The sequence below is a fragment of the Diadema setosum genome, chromosome 15 (assembly GCF_964275005.1).
Source record: "Diadema setosum chromosome 15, eeDiaSeto1, whole genome shotgun sequence".
Classification (NCBI taxonomy): domain Eukaryota; kingdom Metazoa; phylum Echinodermata; class Echinoidea; order Diadematoida; family Diadematidae; genus Diadema; species Diadema setosum.
The window spans coordinates 29,702,763-29,719,535 of NC_092699.1; positions in this window are offsets into that span (position 1 = coordinate 29,702,763).

Here is a 16,773-nt window from a genome sequence, read left to right on the forward strand (position 1 = left end):
CTCTGAAAGAATGCCATACCTTTATACACTGGAAGTATGTGTTTGTGTCAGTATTGACAGAAACCATGCGATTTCGTTTGGTCCACTTTCAGAACTGGAGTACTCGCTAACATTAATCAAAAGTAATCAATACGGGAAAAAAAAAGAGAGGATACACTGCCAAATAGAACATAGGCCTACATATAAAAACAAGAATTGCTTAAAAGAATATGTTTTAACTCTATCCATGTAAGTGAAGACAAGCCACCACAACTGCTTGTGTGGAACAATAGGAGAAGAGACTCCCGCATTGTACATACCTGTGGTTCCATGGTCTCTATAACCTTTGCCCTTCCCCTCCCCTTCCTCCTTCATTACCCCATAACTCTTGTTTCACAGCAAGAAGGACATCAATCCTAATGCTCAGGCAGTGTGTACACTGTATCTATTAAGCCTCCACAACATTTTGAGGATTTTTCGTATCCAATTTTGCATTTTCATATAATTTCTAAACATTTTCCTGAGCACCCTTTGTGTGCTTTGAGTGCTGATTGGTACAGAAAACCCTTTATACACTTTATTTAAAAAAAAAAGAAACCATGTTGTTATTGTTGATGTTGTTGTTGTTGTTGTTGTTGTTGATGCTGTTGTTGTTGTTGTTGGTGGTGGTGGTGGTGGTGTTGTTGTTGTTGGAATGCTTTCATTGTTACAGACAAAGGTGAGAGTTTGGGCAGAAAGAGAAACTAGACTCAGATGAGTAAATACAATGTACATACTGTGTGAAAGATGCTGGCAAAATGCCATAACCTTTACTCATCTTAAATACTCATAGCATGTAATCAAGATTTTTCTTGAATGTAATTGATCTCAATCTTTAATATGATGATGGGATTTCTGGACAAAAACAAAAAACGTTCTATTGCATCTAGTGGCCATTTGGTTCTTTAGCAAGTATCATATCCCCCCCCCCCCCCCCCCCCCAAACAAGACAATGATGTTTTGATAATCTTTACACTGCTGGCCAGGGCTCAAAACAGACTTGAGGTCCATGGTAACAGAAGTACTAGGAGTCAAACAAACACTAGCGGAGTTAAATGGGGCATCAGCGGTCTGCTTGCATATTACGCAGGGCAGCACGGAGGCCCTCAGCAGGACTGCATCCTCTCGCAGCGGAGGTTGCGGAATAATTTTTACCCATCTGCTATGCTCCTTTTTCCATCACGCTTCAGCCACGGATGTTTGCGGCATTTACAGCAGATGAAAAAAAAAAAACCCACACAAACAGTGAATATTATGTTGAATGACCCCATCATTTTTCTGACTGGCAGAAACCTGAAATGATATTGATGACAACAATGATAATGATGATTGTGTGATTTTTCATTATCTGTTATTGTTATATTATTATTGTTATATTATCATTGTTGTAGTGAACAGTGAAAGCAAAGGTTTACCTTGTGTGTGTTTGTGTGTTTGTGTGTGTGTGTGTGTGTGCATGCATTTCATGCATGGGTGTGCTTACTAATACATGCATTCATAATTTTACACACACACACACACAAACACCTACATTTACACACTCCACCAGAACACAAAATCATAAAGCAACAGTTTTTACATTGAAATGTAGGCCTATATGTAAATTCTGGTCATCCTGCCATTATGTTTCATGCTGATTCTGCTCAGTGTTCGCCTTTCATCATCAATGGTTTACTAGTTTGCATTATCCTTCCATTCTGGCTCCATTTTCCTTCCCTTATTGCAAAAAGAAGACGTGTCTGTACATTTTCTTCAGCATCCGGTCTTCACAGCTCGCAGCGCTTCGAGAGAGTCTTGCAAACTACGGTTACCTGGTTACAAGTATCTGCTTGGCAGGAAACACTGTGCCCTCAAGCAGCCCTGGGCTGAGCTGCTGCTTGCTAGTCTTTGCCTACAGGCCCTTTCTCAACCCCAAAGATAATTCTACAGCACCGGCATGCGGAGAAACCAATGTGCAGTTTTCAGTTCACAGGTATAATTTTTCCATAGCCAGTGCCACAGATTGATTCTTTTATTATATAGGAGAGGAAAAGAATGCACTACTTGATATCCTTACTATCTTTAATAGATCAGTTGAGACCTTATTACATTTCTAATAAATATCATCAAAATGATTTGCTGTGGTTAGTGCAGTTAAGTGCATTTATCAACCTTAATCTTTCCATACCGATAACCATCAATTTGTGTTGCAAAAGAAGAGGCAGAAAATAATACAAATTCATACTTGTTCTGTTTCAATGTACAATGTTTAATGTACAATTTTCATGGAAATATGGATATGCAAAAATCACACCAACAAAAAGAAAATGTAGTACAGAGGTCGGCCTCAGGTTTGTTTGTTTTTGTTTGTTTGTTTGTTTTTTTTTGTGTGTGTGTGTGTATGTAAATGCATGCGGGCCAAATTGCAGTAACAAAAGTGGGGCTGGCCCGAGGCCCACCTTTTGTTGATACAAAAACAAATGGACCCAAATGCGCAGCCAAACCCTCTCAGCTATACTGTAGTGATCACAGCCCGCCACTATAAACAGGGTCTATGATTATACCGACTATGGCTCAGTTATTACTGACGAAAAATTTGAATAACTATGTCTGCACATGCTTGAATTTAAAGCAGAAGATGTTTCATTATAATAATTTGGCTGATTAAACAGTTAGTACAATATACATGTTGTTGTTCTTATTGTACATGAAAAATTAGGTCAGAAACAAAATTGTAACTTAGAAAAAAGGTCTGCAAGTAAAGCCTAGGGCACACCATGGTGCCTTGGTATTTTGTTTATGGGGTAACAAGCATCTAGACTATTTTGATAGAGGGTTGTTTTGGTAAGCAGCTGATGACCTTAGCGTGACCTTGTTTATTACCAGAGGTCACCTCAGGTCAGGATGAGAGATAACAAGGTCTGGATTGATTGTCTCCAGTCTGAGGAGGAGATTTCTTCTTCAAAATGAGAAACACACCCTGAATGAATGTGAAGGGAAATGTAAACTGAGGAACTGTGCAGGGGGGGAAAAAATTGGAGGCCAAATCAAACCTAACTCTGCATGAAAGCAAGTGCATCAGTCCAGCTGGTGCTCCAAAAGAGCAGCTGAGGTTACAAGGTGTACATGATGACAAATATGACTGAATGAATGAATGATCAACTACAGGACAATGATACAAAGAAAATATAACAGAATTTAACATAGTTTCCTATTTCTAACAAAATGAAAGAGCACTTGACTTGCGTCTTTCAGAAAGCAGGAGGAACAATATTACCCTCAACATGTGTCAGTATTAGAACATGTACAGGGATGGTGTACCCTCCATTTAAAAAAAATAAAATGCAATTTTGGAAATGAAACATAAAACATGTATCAATTTTTTGTTTTTATGTTTGAAGTATTTCATATATGTGTGCAAATTTCAAGATCGTCATCCAACTTTTGAGGCATTTCTGGTTTTTGCAAAAATGAAACAAAATATTGAAAAGAAGATTGCCGAAAAGAAAGACAAATTACCGAATCATTTGAAAAAATGGACAATCCAACTTAACCCTCGATAATGTTGTTTTTTTTTTTAAATTGTATGCCCGTTTTATGTGATGATATTTTGAAATATTTGATAATTTTATAAATAACACCCAATTCCCACAAGATATTGACAGCTGAACTTCGGTATAATTAATATTCTGTATACTTAGCATGTGATTTGTTGACCTTGCTGATATTGACTTTATTTGTACCTTTTGTAAATATTGTAAATATGTTGTTTACCTGTTGGTTTACATCCAATAAAATGTTCAAAAGTAAAAAAAAAAAAAAATTTGGAAATCCTCTTCATGTTTTCTTTATATCATTTTCCTGTAACAATGTCACAAACTGTGGTAGTCTTCTCATCCAGCGATGGCAGCAGTAAAACTTAAGAATTCATAACTTTTGAATGGACTGTCTGATTTTCCTCAAACTTTGCTACTGTGTATATTGCTGTAACCACACATCCTTTATATTTGGGTGCACTTGTCCTTTAAAAGACCACAATAATTTGATGCAAATGTTAAATCACATTCTTATTTATACCGAGTCAAAAAAAGGGAAATTTAGCAAATGTGCAGTGTATTTTCACACAGTCGAAGTGATATGATCATCATCTCTGCCAGATGGATTATGTGGTTGTGAGCAATATCACTTATGGGTGAAAATATGTGAAAATTTGAAATTCTGCAACTTTCTCACTTAATGTCAAATTGTAATGGCATATCTACCATTCCATATGTTTGGTTATCCTTTCTGTTCATAAGAGCCAACTTAAACATGGTACTGAACTGTACTTTTACAAGGATAATGCAGAGCACAAGCAGCTCTGATACAGCAAGCACATGGTGCTTCATCCAATCACTGCAACATCTCCAGCCTACGTGACTCGGTCTGCATCTGTACCAACCAAAGAAGAGGAGGCAGCAGGGAGGTACAGACCTGGCAGCCTCCACCACGACCCAAGATACCCGCAGGTAAAGTACAGGACAACCTCCATGAGGGAATGAATGAAAAGGCCATGCTACATAGGGTAGGAACATAACTGCAGAAAGGCAAAATCAAACTTGGGCTTGCACATCGGCTGCCATGAACTATTTATTTATTTATTTATTCATTTTTTTTTTTTTTTAAACTGATGCCCTCAGACCTGGCTTTCATTTTTGCAATCAACAGTTCTTGCTAGAATGGCAAACTTCTTTAAAGCAACAGTCAAGAAGCAGGATTCTTGTCATTACCATGACACTTGCCATTGCCACAGGAGTTGCTACCAAAGATACATTTTATGAAAGCTGAGTCCTGATCCTTTTTGTACACATGAGAGTACAGAATGCAGACTTTCAAATAGAAAACCACTCTTGTTGGCATACCTTGTCATTGGATAGTTTTTTGATAGCTTTTGTTTCTATTTTTCATAATCAAATCTATCATCAATTAATTTCTATAACTGGGTAAAAGCAATCTTTAATTACATTACAAACAATATACATACATTGTAGAGCCATAGAACACGAAAGGATTATATAATATGGAAAATTAGAGAATAAAAGAGGACAGAGGGCATTACACGAAAGAATACTGTAGGACCAGAAATATTCACGGAATGATATTTTCGCGAAGGAGCCGACAGCCTTTTTCGCGGCATAAATTTTTTTTTTTTCTTGACTCCTCGAAAAATTCGTGACAATTTCATGCACACTAAAATTTCTGGATTTATACAGTACAAAAATGATTTTTTTTTATCAGATTATCATAAATGTTTAGCCTATGAATAAAAAATAGACATAATGGTTTTGTCTCTGAGCTACCAAACTTCTATTAGGTGTACAGTAAAGGAAGGGATGAGACTGCATAAGTCAGAACTGTTTTCCTAACAAGGAAATCACATAATAGTGTACTACTCGACAAAACCTACACATGTAGTGCACCAGTATGTTGCAAATTGTAATGAGATAGACAACAGTTCATACTGGTATATGATATCTGCACATAACAAAAGAAGACTGCTTGGGGAGTTTCGGGGGGGGGGGGGGGGGGGGGAGGCGAGTGAGATAAGATATCTCTGGGATATGTTGATGATACAAACCGGGAGATGCATCAGTACGTGATATCAATAAACCCAATGTTCTCAGGGATGGCTATTGAGAGCATAATGGGAAATAGATTGCTTGATAAATAAAGTGCAGTTGCCTTCTCAAATATCAACCAGGGGGAAAGGGGTCTATGTACATTGTGTATGTGTGTGTGTGTGTGTGGGGGGGGGGGGGGAGGGAGGGGCAATGATGAACTATCATCATTACACAATGAACTTCTGTCCTTGAGACTGATAATGCAGTTGTAAAGTACAGGGGTGAGCTAGCGGCAATATCTAAAAGAAAACAATCTCTATTAAAATTGGAGGCAAAGGGGACAACATGCATACTTGCAAGTATAGTACTTAATATTAGATACAACATAGGCAGTCTGGAATAGGGCTTTTATTTTATTTTATTTTATTTTATTTTTTTTTTTTTTTGGGGGGGGGGGGGGCAAAAAGAATGAATGAGGAAGACAGTGAAATGATGATGGTATGCCGCTATACAAGAAATCACTTTGAGTACATTATCCCTTTTCTCAACATATTCTCTCTCCCACTCTCAAGATCTCAATCCTTCTTTCTTTCAGTCTACCTCTTTACATACAGTAGGACCTCGATTACCTGGCCACATCGGGATAATCAATTTGGCCAGATAAGAGAGGTATGCTCAAATACAGCACTTTCTAGCATATCATGCTAGTTTTTTGTTTTTTTTTTTTTACATCTGTTATTACCAATTTACTAATATTATGATTACCTGCATGGCATTGTCATGTTTCATACTTCATATGATACAGAAATAAAACGAAATATAAATAAAATATCGCTTCATGTATTGTTTGTTTGATTGATATTGACCGACAATGAGATCGATATTGCGACTCATTGAATACGGCAGCTGCATTGTACTGTAACCACTGCTGAACACTCAGTGCCAGTGACAAGCACAGCACCAGTCACTGACATATCATCTCATGAACGGACTTAAAGGCATAATTTACCATTTGCAGATGAAACAAAAACCCAGCATTAGTGCTTCAAAATAGTTCTAAAATGTGAGCTATGGATAGAAACATCCAATGTAAAAATTTGAACCAGTATAATCGATGTTATGTACTGTTAACTATACAAAACGTGAACAATAGTTATAATAAATATGTTTCCAGACTAAACTGTCTACAGTTATGGTTTAATGAGAAAAATAGCGATATTTCCTTATATTTTAGGCTTTATAGGAAAAATTTCATATGGTAGGATGTTTTTATGATACAACTGACCTACACATGTTCATCAAATGTGATATCCTGAACATTTTTTAAATCACTGCTCCCAAAGATAAACAAGACCTTTAAAAGTTACAGTCCACTGTGATGATTAAAATAAGTCCTGTCGTCTATTCTCACGAGAATGGTTGAATGTGTGTTTGTTTTTAGTGAGATTTGGCACTGAAAATGAATGTCAGCCAGTTGACATCCGGATAATTGCTGGTCGGCAAAACGAAGTCCTACTGTTCTTATTATAGCGTCACTGAATTTGTTTTTCCCCTACTGAAGTTTCTCTCTTTCTTTGTTTTTCTGTTGTTCATCCAACCCATGCGAGAGAACATTTGACGAGTGAACGGGAGAGGAAAAGAAGCACGCTTGCTTTAACAGCACTGGCTAGCTTGGCAACCCTGGGAAAACAACCGAGTAGCTGGCAGACATAAAAAAAGAAGAGGGGGGGGGGGGTGAGACCGAAAGAGTGATGAGCCAGAGAAAGAAAGAAAGAGAGAGAGAGAGAGAGAGGGAGGGAGGCAGAGATAAGAGACATCAAACATATTTACATTTTCTGTTTTTGCCTCAGAGCCAAAAATACATCCGCACTTGTCTCTTTTTTCTTCCTCCTCATCTTCTCCGATGTTGTTTTCCTTTTGTTTTTCCGCGCAGGCGACGGCGGCGATGAAAACCACCGAGTCGGGCCCTGGATGACACCAACCGGAGCGGACGCCGGATGATGCACGCAGACACGGGGGAGAGCGAGAGACAAGTGGGTATTACATGTGAGCATCTCACTGCAAAGCCCCACCCTCAATCCAATCCAATGCTGTCAGTCGGTCCTCTTGTTTTTCACACGAGATGTTTGCAAAGAAAAAAAAAAGGAGGGGAGAGGAGGGGAGGGGAAGGGAAGAACTCAAGTCGGTGACATGGCAACCTCCATATCTGGCTGGTTCGTGAAAACAAGAAATGAGAATTATCGATCTGTACGCCTCCGTGCATTTGTTTGCAGTGAGAGCAATATACTGGAGTTCATTCACTGTCTGTCTCTGCAGAATATTCTTCCTCGCTCTAATATAATTAGATAATGCACAGTATCAGCATCCCACTATATCTCTTTTGCCTTTGAGGAGACATGGCAGAGAGATATTGCTCACTGTAGCATTGTAATGAGAGAGACAACAGGAAAATATACGAGAAGCGACAGGGATGGGTGGGGGGGGGGGGAGATGGAGGGGAGGAGGATGAGGGTAGAGAGAATGAAATGTAAACAGCTTTATAGGCATAGGACCTTGTCCAGACATTATTCTATCAACCTAATTCTGTGGATTCGTGGGGGGAAAGCATGCCATGAATGTTTTGATGATAAAAGCAAAATTGAGTAATGGAACCATAAAAAACAAAGTGTACTGGTACACTCTTGACATATGCACTCCTGCACTTACAGTGACCCATTGCCAGTGTTCCCACCAAATGGATACATGGTATACCCATTTTCTGTCTGTTCTTCCCCAGAAAAAAAAAAAAAAAATGTTACGCCATTCCTGAACTAAAATTGTTCTAAAAAGGGAATTCTGTTTCTGCAAATATATGTATGGTAGAAACTCAAGTACTAATTTATAACTGCATATCAAAGGCGCATAGTCCCGGTAGTGTAGAGGGCGGTGTTGATGATACTGCCGATCACCATTAGCATTGATGCGTAGATTGCCGAAGTTGAGCTGTCATCAAGAGTAAAGCACGTAGGTGTTGCTAGGTAACGTTGCCTTCGTTGTCTTCTCTGTGCATCACGCAGTCTGTTGTAATGCCAGGGTGCGTGCATATGTGCTTTTTATCATGACATCACAAAAGAAGTTTGCTAAAGCTGTCATCCCCCTCAGCCGAATCATGAGCCGAACTGTGATCGAACCACTGACTACAGTGGATCGGACTTCTTCGGACTTGGGGAAATGATTCACAGCGTATTAAAAGCGCTATAAAAAGAGGAGTCGATAGCGTAGGTCTCTATAGGAAACTTGCGGCGTGCGCCCGCGTACGCACTTGACTAAACCACCAGGACCATGTGCCTTTAATAGTGAATATATCCCTGGCCTCCATGCTTGATTCTAATGACTTTAATTGCATCCCATATTAATCAATCGTGAATTTGGCTATGCCTTCTCATTCCCGGCTCCTCATTTTAGCCACAACCAAACTTAGCTCCCCAACTCTCAACATAAGCAAAATGAATGTGAATGGTACTAGGTTGGTAACCCCTTCTGTGTCAGGGAATTTAGAGGGTGTGTATAATGGTATGGGAATATCATGTGCCACTCAGCACTCAAAGCACAAAGAGGGTTAATAGTACAGGGCCCTTGTAGGAATGCCTATCTGCACAGGTGGAAGAAATATCTCAAATTCCAATGACCTGCTGCAGACAATCACTTCAGATTTCAAAAAATGATTTGGTATCTACTAATAAGCACTGGGCCCCGTTGCTAGAAACTTTGCGTTTAAACGCAACTTGCAACTGATTGTCACTGACCATTCTGATTGGCTCAGGGTCTGCCCTATCAAGAAGACATGCATGCAACAATGATTTTGATTGGCCAGTGACAATCAGTTGCAAGTTGCGTTTAAACGCAAAGTTTCTAGCAACGGGGCCCTGGTGATTGTTTGGTAAACAAAAGCTGCATTCACACTTAGATCAATAAATCAATAAATCTACTGTTCTTGCTCCTCACAGTGTGGTGGGCATTCTGTAGTGATGTGCACTTTAAATGATGGGATATAAAATCTATCTATCTTGAGATCTATCTTGGGTTATCTATCTTTCTTGAGATGTGTATCCCACCAAGTTGTGTATGTGTGAATCCCCTTATATTGTATGGGTTACACCATTAGATTGTACTACTTAATATTGACTGATAAAAGCTTAATGTTATTAAAAGAAGCAGCAGCTCTCATGTCCATGGTGCTAAGATATTCCCTGCAATAGTCCATACCCATGAGAGTACAGCAACTGCCAATACCATCAAATCTTCAGGATTGCCTTTGTTGAATTAATTCAACACTCACACTGCCACTTTGTTTGGAAAATCTAAGTAATTGTGATTCTTTTGTTTTTTACTGCATTTCCATCCCTCTCCGCTTCATCTACTATGCTGGTGCATCTTTTTAAATGCCTTGAAAATAAGTATAAAACTAGCCAATCGAAAGTAACAATAAAACTAGCTAATCATACAATGAAACAGCTGTCTCGCACATGTGCGGAACACAATTTCTGGGCCCTGTTTTATGAAGAGTTAGAATTGATTACAAAGTTGATGCAGCCTGTGGGTTAAGGAAACTTAAAATCAACTATACACTTGTGTCTTTTGATAAAACAGGGCCCTGGCCTAATTAGCATTATCCTAATGCTCACATCACAGATCTTAAGATCTAATATACACCATGACTCATAAAAGACCACAAATCTAAGGGGCCAATATTTTTTTTTCTTTCTCTCTAAGTTCTTAATCTCTTCCCCTTTCCTCAATCTCTCTGTCAGTGTGTCTGTCTCTTTCCTGGTCAGTCTGTCTGTTTGTTTGTCTGCCCGAATAAAGCAGCCACTGCTTTTGCCTCTGCAGATCCTCACGTTACTCTGCGAGACCCCCCTTTTTTTCTCTCTCTCTTAGTTGGGCCAAGGGGAAATCAGAGCCTGCCACGGCGGAGGTAAACAAGTCTTAATAATTCAGCGGTGCCCAAAGTGCGGCTGCCGTGGCAGCGCAAACAGGAAGCTGTCCACCGCACAGACGAGTAGCATCATGCTACACGCTTAAGAGGAAAAGGCAGAGCTAGTAACAGTTAGAAAGGGAAGATTACACAATCGCTCAACGAACAGCCATGTCTGTTTAGATGGCTGTCGTAATACTTTTATATCATCAACACCAGATCTACCTATCTACCACTGATGTGAACATAGCTCTCCTAAACTCTGGATGGACCTACCATGTGTTGGTGCACCGTATCGATCAAGCAATGTAATTCTGTGTGCCCACAGTGTGGTCAGCACACAAACATGCTGTGCAATATCATGCACAGTACACTGTATTTGCAATTTTTCATTTTATTTTTTATATTTGCATATAAATTCATCCTTCAACACTATTTTACATTTTCTCCTCAACTTCGCCTCATCTGACATCTCTTTACTCTTTTCTATTTAATGCCAGGCACACAACTTCTATTTTCAACAAATCAAATAAATAAATAGAAAGTAATAGCTCTCTTTACATAGTTTTCTATGTACAAACAACAAGCTTTTCATGCAAATTACTTTTTATCACACACAACACAAAGAACATTGCAGACACTTGACATTTAAGACAAATACTGAAAAGTCTCCTTTTTTTCCCCGAAATAACTGAAAATGCAGTAATGAAGTTTCCTGTTGTTTGCCACATTAAAATCTGACAGAAATGCGCCTGTCCCTCGCTTTTGAAACATCGCCGCCAGGCACGAAAGGTTTAGTCAAGCTTGTGATGCTATCATAGCATGTGGAGCACCAAGGAGATCACTGTCGCTTTTTTTATCTTACCGCTTTGGGACATGATTTAGCAGAAGGCAACATCCAGGTTTCTTTTTTTTTTTCCCCCTTGCCCTACGGAAATTTGATACAGCACTTAGAACACATCTCAATACAATCAAGTATGGTACTTTCCTCTTCTTTTTCTTTTTCTTTTTTTTCCTTCCTCCTCCTCCTTCTCTTCTTCTTCTTCTTCTTCTTCTTCTTCTTCTTGAGGTTGCAAATGTTGGCAACAACAATTACTTGATTCAAATTCACGAAATTCTTCTGTCGAGATGTTTTCATTGCAACTGATTGACAAATAGCCCTACATCGACGTAAATTAGCACTGAATTGATCGGTGTTTTAGTAGTAGCCATGATAAAAAATCATGGGCGTACATACTCGAGCTGGATTCGAACCTACGACCTCCTGATCACCAGACAGGCGTCATCTCCACTAGACCCACCGAGCTTTCGCCTGACAGCAAGTGTTGGTTCTAATCCTTATAGCATGGAGCGCGTACTGCTTTATTATTCAAATTCATGAAATTCTTCTGTCGAGATGTTTTCACTGCAACTGATTGACGCCTGTCCGGTGATCAGGAGGTCGTAGGTTCGAATCCTGCTCGAGTATGTTCGCCCATGATTTTTTATCATGGCTACTACTAAAACATTGATCAATTCAGTGCTTATTTACGTCGATGAAGGGTAATTTGTCAATCAATTGCAACAATTACTTGAGGTATGAAGAATGAGCTTGTATTGGATATTTTCAACAAGCAGCCATATTCTGGAGACAAAATGCAAGATTGCATCGCTCTGAAAAGGACTCAGAATCCGATAAATCCAATGCGCTTGTTTGATGTCACGTATGGTGGACCAAATTGTTTTCAGAAGTATTTCTTTAATGTTATGTTGTTGTTTTTTAACTACATTTTGCTACTCACTTCATCAACTATACTACAATTTGTAATGATTTTTTATCAAATATCCAGCATCCAGTACTATAAAAGCTGAAATTTTAGCGTGAGTAAATTTTTTGCACTCTGGTCTGGTGAGATGAATTCTGTGTGTTTTGAAATCCTCAGAATCAAAGAGATGAAGTCATATTTAATACGGTACTTTAAACAAGCAAAGAATTTGCACGCTGCTATTTTTTGTGCTAATTTCAAGCTGCACAAAATGCGCAAAAATTGCCACACTGCAAAAATTTCCTCTTTACGGTACTATTCACTACTAGCCTACTTGATAGGACAATGACAATGACAAATATTATACGTACAAGGCTTGTATGAAAAGATGATTTTAGTTGTGAAAAGGCATCGGCGTACAGGCAGAATGGAGACTTTAAATAGCTGGCACTATATTCCATTTAATAATTTGAGCCATCTCCAAATTGGGAAGGATGGAAACCGGTAAAATTTCATGAGACGGAGAGAGGGGGTTGAGTTCCGGAGCACTGCCTCTTGGGGAGATCTTCACTTCCAATGTTACCCCGTCCATGCACTTTGTTTTGATAAATTTGCCCCAAATGAAGCTGTGATATGAAAAGCACTCCAATACATAAACAGGATTTGATCTTCCCTCCGTGGTCCATGAACGATGATGCATTTCCGTTTCCATGGCGGCAGCGAGGCACAAATAAGGCTGTGGCATGCACTCTGGGCAGGAGAAAATCTACTTGCAGTATTGGCTGTAAACTACATTGTTGGCTGAGTGCAATGGCACAATTTAAAAAGATTGAAGATACAAGATTAAGCTGGGAGCTTCTGGCAGAATTTAATTTCCAGAAACTAATGCAGACTAGGAGGAGAAAACCGCGAGGATATCAAAACTTTGTTGGCCACACCGCCAAGAGAGTTACATCTGGATACATTTTGCCTAAGTACCCACAAAGTCCTCGCTAAGTTCTTTTCAATTACAACATGAATCTTGCCAGAAATTGATCAACTGCATAAAAATATGAAAATACAAAACTCACCTGATGAGATGGAAATTATATGATAGGGGTACTTTGTACTCAGTCGATAGCATGTCTGCCTTTTAAATGGATTAGGGTTTGAGTGCCACTGAGTCCATCTTGCGTACAATCATGCTTTCCCCTCTGGTTTTTAAGAGACAAAAGGCCCGTCTTCATCAGACCAAAGTTTCAAAAATAGTTTGCTATTTTGTGGTGGTTGGGAAACTAGCCTGATGTAAAATTAACCAGCTATTTGTGCAATGAAGATGCAAATACATGTACCTCGCTATTTGATCGGAAAAATTTCCCACTGAATCTCGGTCTAGTTTGTGAAATAGCCACAAATTTGTCAATTAGCACTCTATTTGGATTGCCTCTCCATCAGCCCGAAATGTTCTTGATCCCATCGTCTGAACCGCGACCATGCGCTGATGAGCCCACAGAACTCTACATAGAGTTCTGCAGCTATAAGCTGGGTAATGCTGCAAAGTACGCTGGTGTCAACTTCAGGGTAAAGATGGCTGTTTTCGAGCTGATGAAAATATGCACATTCGTAATATTATCAGGCTATTTTCTTTTAAACCATAAAATAGCGCAATAGTTTGAATTTTGGTCTGATGAAGATGCACCTATTTTAACACTCTGTCTCCAGGATAAGACATTAAAACAAAGGTTCCATACATGAGGCAGTTACAGCTATGAAACACACATCAACGATCCCACTTCACTTCCTTGCAAAGAGCAATATATTCAGCTACATAGCACAACATGCACAACATATATAACCATGAAATTCACCACGCAGATTTGTATGAAAGTAGTTCCTTTTAAGGAAAATCAAGGAGTGATAAGATCAATCTAGATAAGCTGTGAAAAAAAAAAATCATCCCTTTACTTGCAAATGTTGCATAGTACAAGATGTAAATTCAATATGACCTCAAGGTAATGCTACAATTTGAACTGGTCCCACATCCAATGGGCAAATGTCATCTTCCTGCAGATGAATTTACGGACAAAACCTACAGCAGCAGAGCACAGTGGAGGACAAATTAGTTTGTTACAGATGAGAGAAAATCTATCACCCTTCCCCCTGAAGTAGATTACACTGTATCTAGTATGATCTCCCTTTGAACCCTAACCCCCCCCCCCCCCCACTACGAGTATACTGCATTTAAATGAATTCTGACAGTCTAATGCCACTGAATATCATTCTATGTGGTGTGCTCTCCAAACTAAGCTCCAATCTCAACTTGTGATGTCCACAAATCATAAGCCTTTTCCTCTCTCCATTGTAAAGAGGGCGGGGGGGGGGGGGTAGGGGTGTGGGATCAGAAGGAATTCCATGTATGGGGCAAGGAAATTGAAATTGGCAGTGCGGTCTATACGGACAGCTGTAATTCAGTTTGTAGGGGAGTTCATGTGTCTCATAATTCAATTACGGGTATTGGCCGATCTATACCTTGATTGGAAAAGCAGCTCAGTGAAGTTTTTCGCCAACACAAGCTATCGTGCTCGACCTTTAAGACCTCACCTCTACTCCTCTTTCTGAGTTCATTTGCTAAAAAATAAAACAACAAATGAACAAAACTGAATGTTCAAAGGGACTTTACTCTCACACTATTCAGTTTTACATATAACCATGTACAATGTAGTCATTTATATGTTAAATGCAACCCCTCAGTGTAAATGTAAGTGAAAATCAATGAGAATGATTAAGTTGAAGTCTGAACAAGATCGCTTGTATCAGCTGGACATATAAACATCTGCAGGATGCTACAAACCTACTTTGTCCACTTGCTATACAGGGCAACTGAAACTTACTTTGGGGCAAGTACATTGTAGTACATATGGGCAACTTGCCTGGGGGAAAATAAAAATGTGGAGCGACACCATACTTTGCATGATTGACCAAATGGACAATTGGGAGAATATTATATTTTCTTTTTTTTTGTCACATCCAAGCAGACATCACCTCAACAGGAAAGAGGTGCAGCATCACGCGCCTAGCCACTGAGCAGCACAGGGGAACTCCCTACACACCACAGTCTTCCTTTGAAGACCTGTGTGCATTTACATTGGAATGAAATTATTGTGATATCAAATGCCACAGTAATTTGGTGTCACCATTTTCATTGGTGAAATACCACAGTAATAGATACCACGTGCGGTATTTCAGTTTGTATCGTTCTCATTCACTATTGAATAAAGTGGTATTTCTGGCCTGAAAGAACACCTCTCCACAGTTAGCTATACGAATTATATAATCTCCTAGGAGGAGAATACAATGATGAAGTATGTCGGGTCATCACCATGTGGGAGAGACACCGTAATGCGATGGGTGCCATTTCGTGACATGATTCACATCCAAAGCTCGCATGCAGATTTCATGCAAAGTTCGAATTATCACCCTAGATAGCACAGTATTTCACGATGCATTCCGCGAGGTACTTTGCTGTGGTTTTTTTTTTTTTTTTTGCACTCACATATCAAAATAACATGCTCGCATGCAGATTTCATGAAAAGTTCAAATTATCACCTTACATATTGCAGTATTGCAGTATTTCTCTGTAAATACATTGTATGAGTGGGCTTACTGTTGAATGATCAGAGGTACAATTGTAGGGCGACGGAAAGGGCTAACTTGTGCTCATGGTATTCAAATTACTGCAAAACCAGAAATATTTGTGAATTGGAGCCGAAAGCCTTTTTCACAGCATGATTACACTTTTTTAAATTGCCACTGGCAGTCAATGCATACAATGTACAGTGTAGACAAGAACTTTTGTGTGCATCTTAATTTTGCAAAACTTGGCCGTCGCGAAATTTGCGAAATGAAAATGCTCACAAAAATGTCTGGATTTACAGTAGTGTTTCAACTGTGTCTCAATCATAAATGTTTGGAGGTTGGTTTCAGACAGATATAATTCATCTGATCAATCATCAAATTCACATTCATCTGGCACTTGTAGAACCTGCCTGGTTTTTAAAAGGGGAGAACTGAAAGACCTGTGGTATATAGTTCATAAATCTCAAAGACAGGAAAGCTGGGAAAGGGCTGGATGCAAGTACAAGCTTTTTTCTAAATCATAGAGGACCTTCATGTATATTGACAAGAGTCATCAGATGAAACTTTAAGAAATAACCTCTGCGTTTCTGCATTAAAAAAAAAAAAACCATTTTAATAGGTGATGGTGATAACAACTTGCGTAAGTCATAAGGATGATGTCATAGTGAAGTTAGGATACAATATGGTTATGACGTTACTTGTGATAATAAGAAAAGCAAGCCCTGCCATGAGTGGAAAATATTTTGTTTTCAAATCTACAATTTAACCTTTAAGTTTCATTTATCAAAGTGATGATAACAACTTGGCTGAACATCTAAACAAGGATGACATCACAATGAAGTTAGGATAATGCAGTAATTCA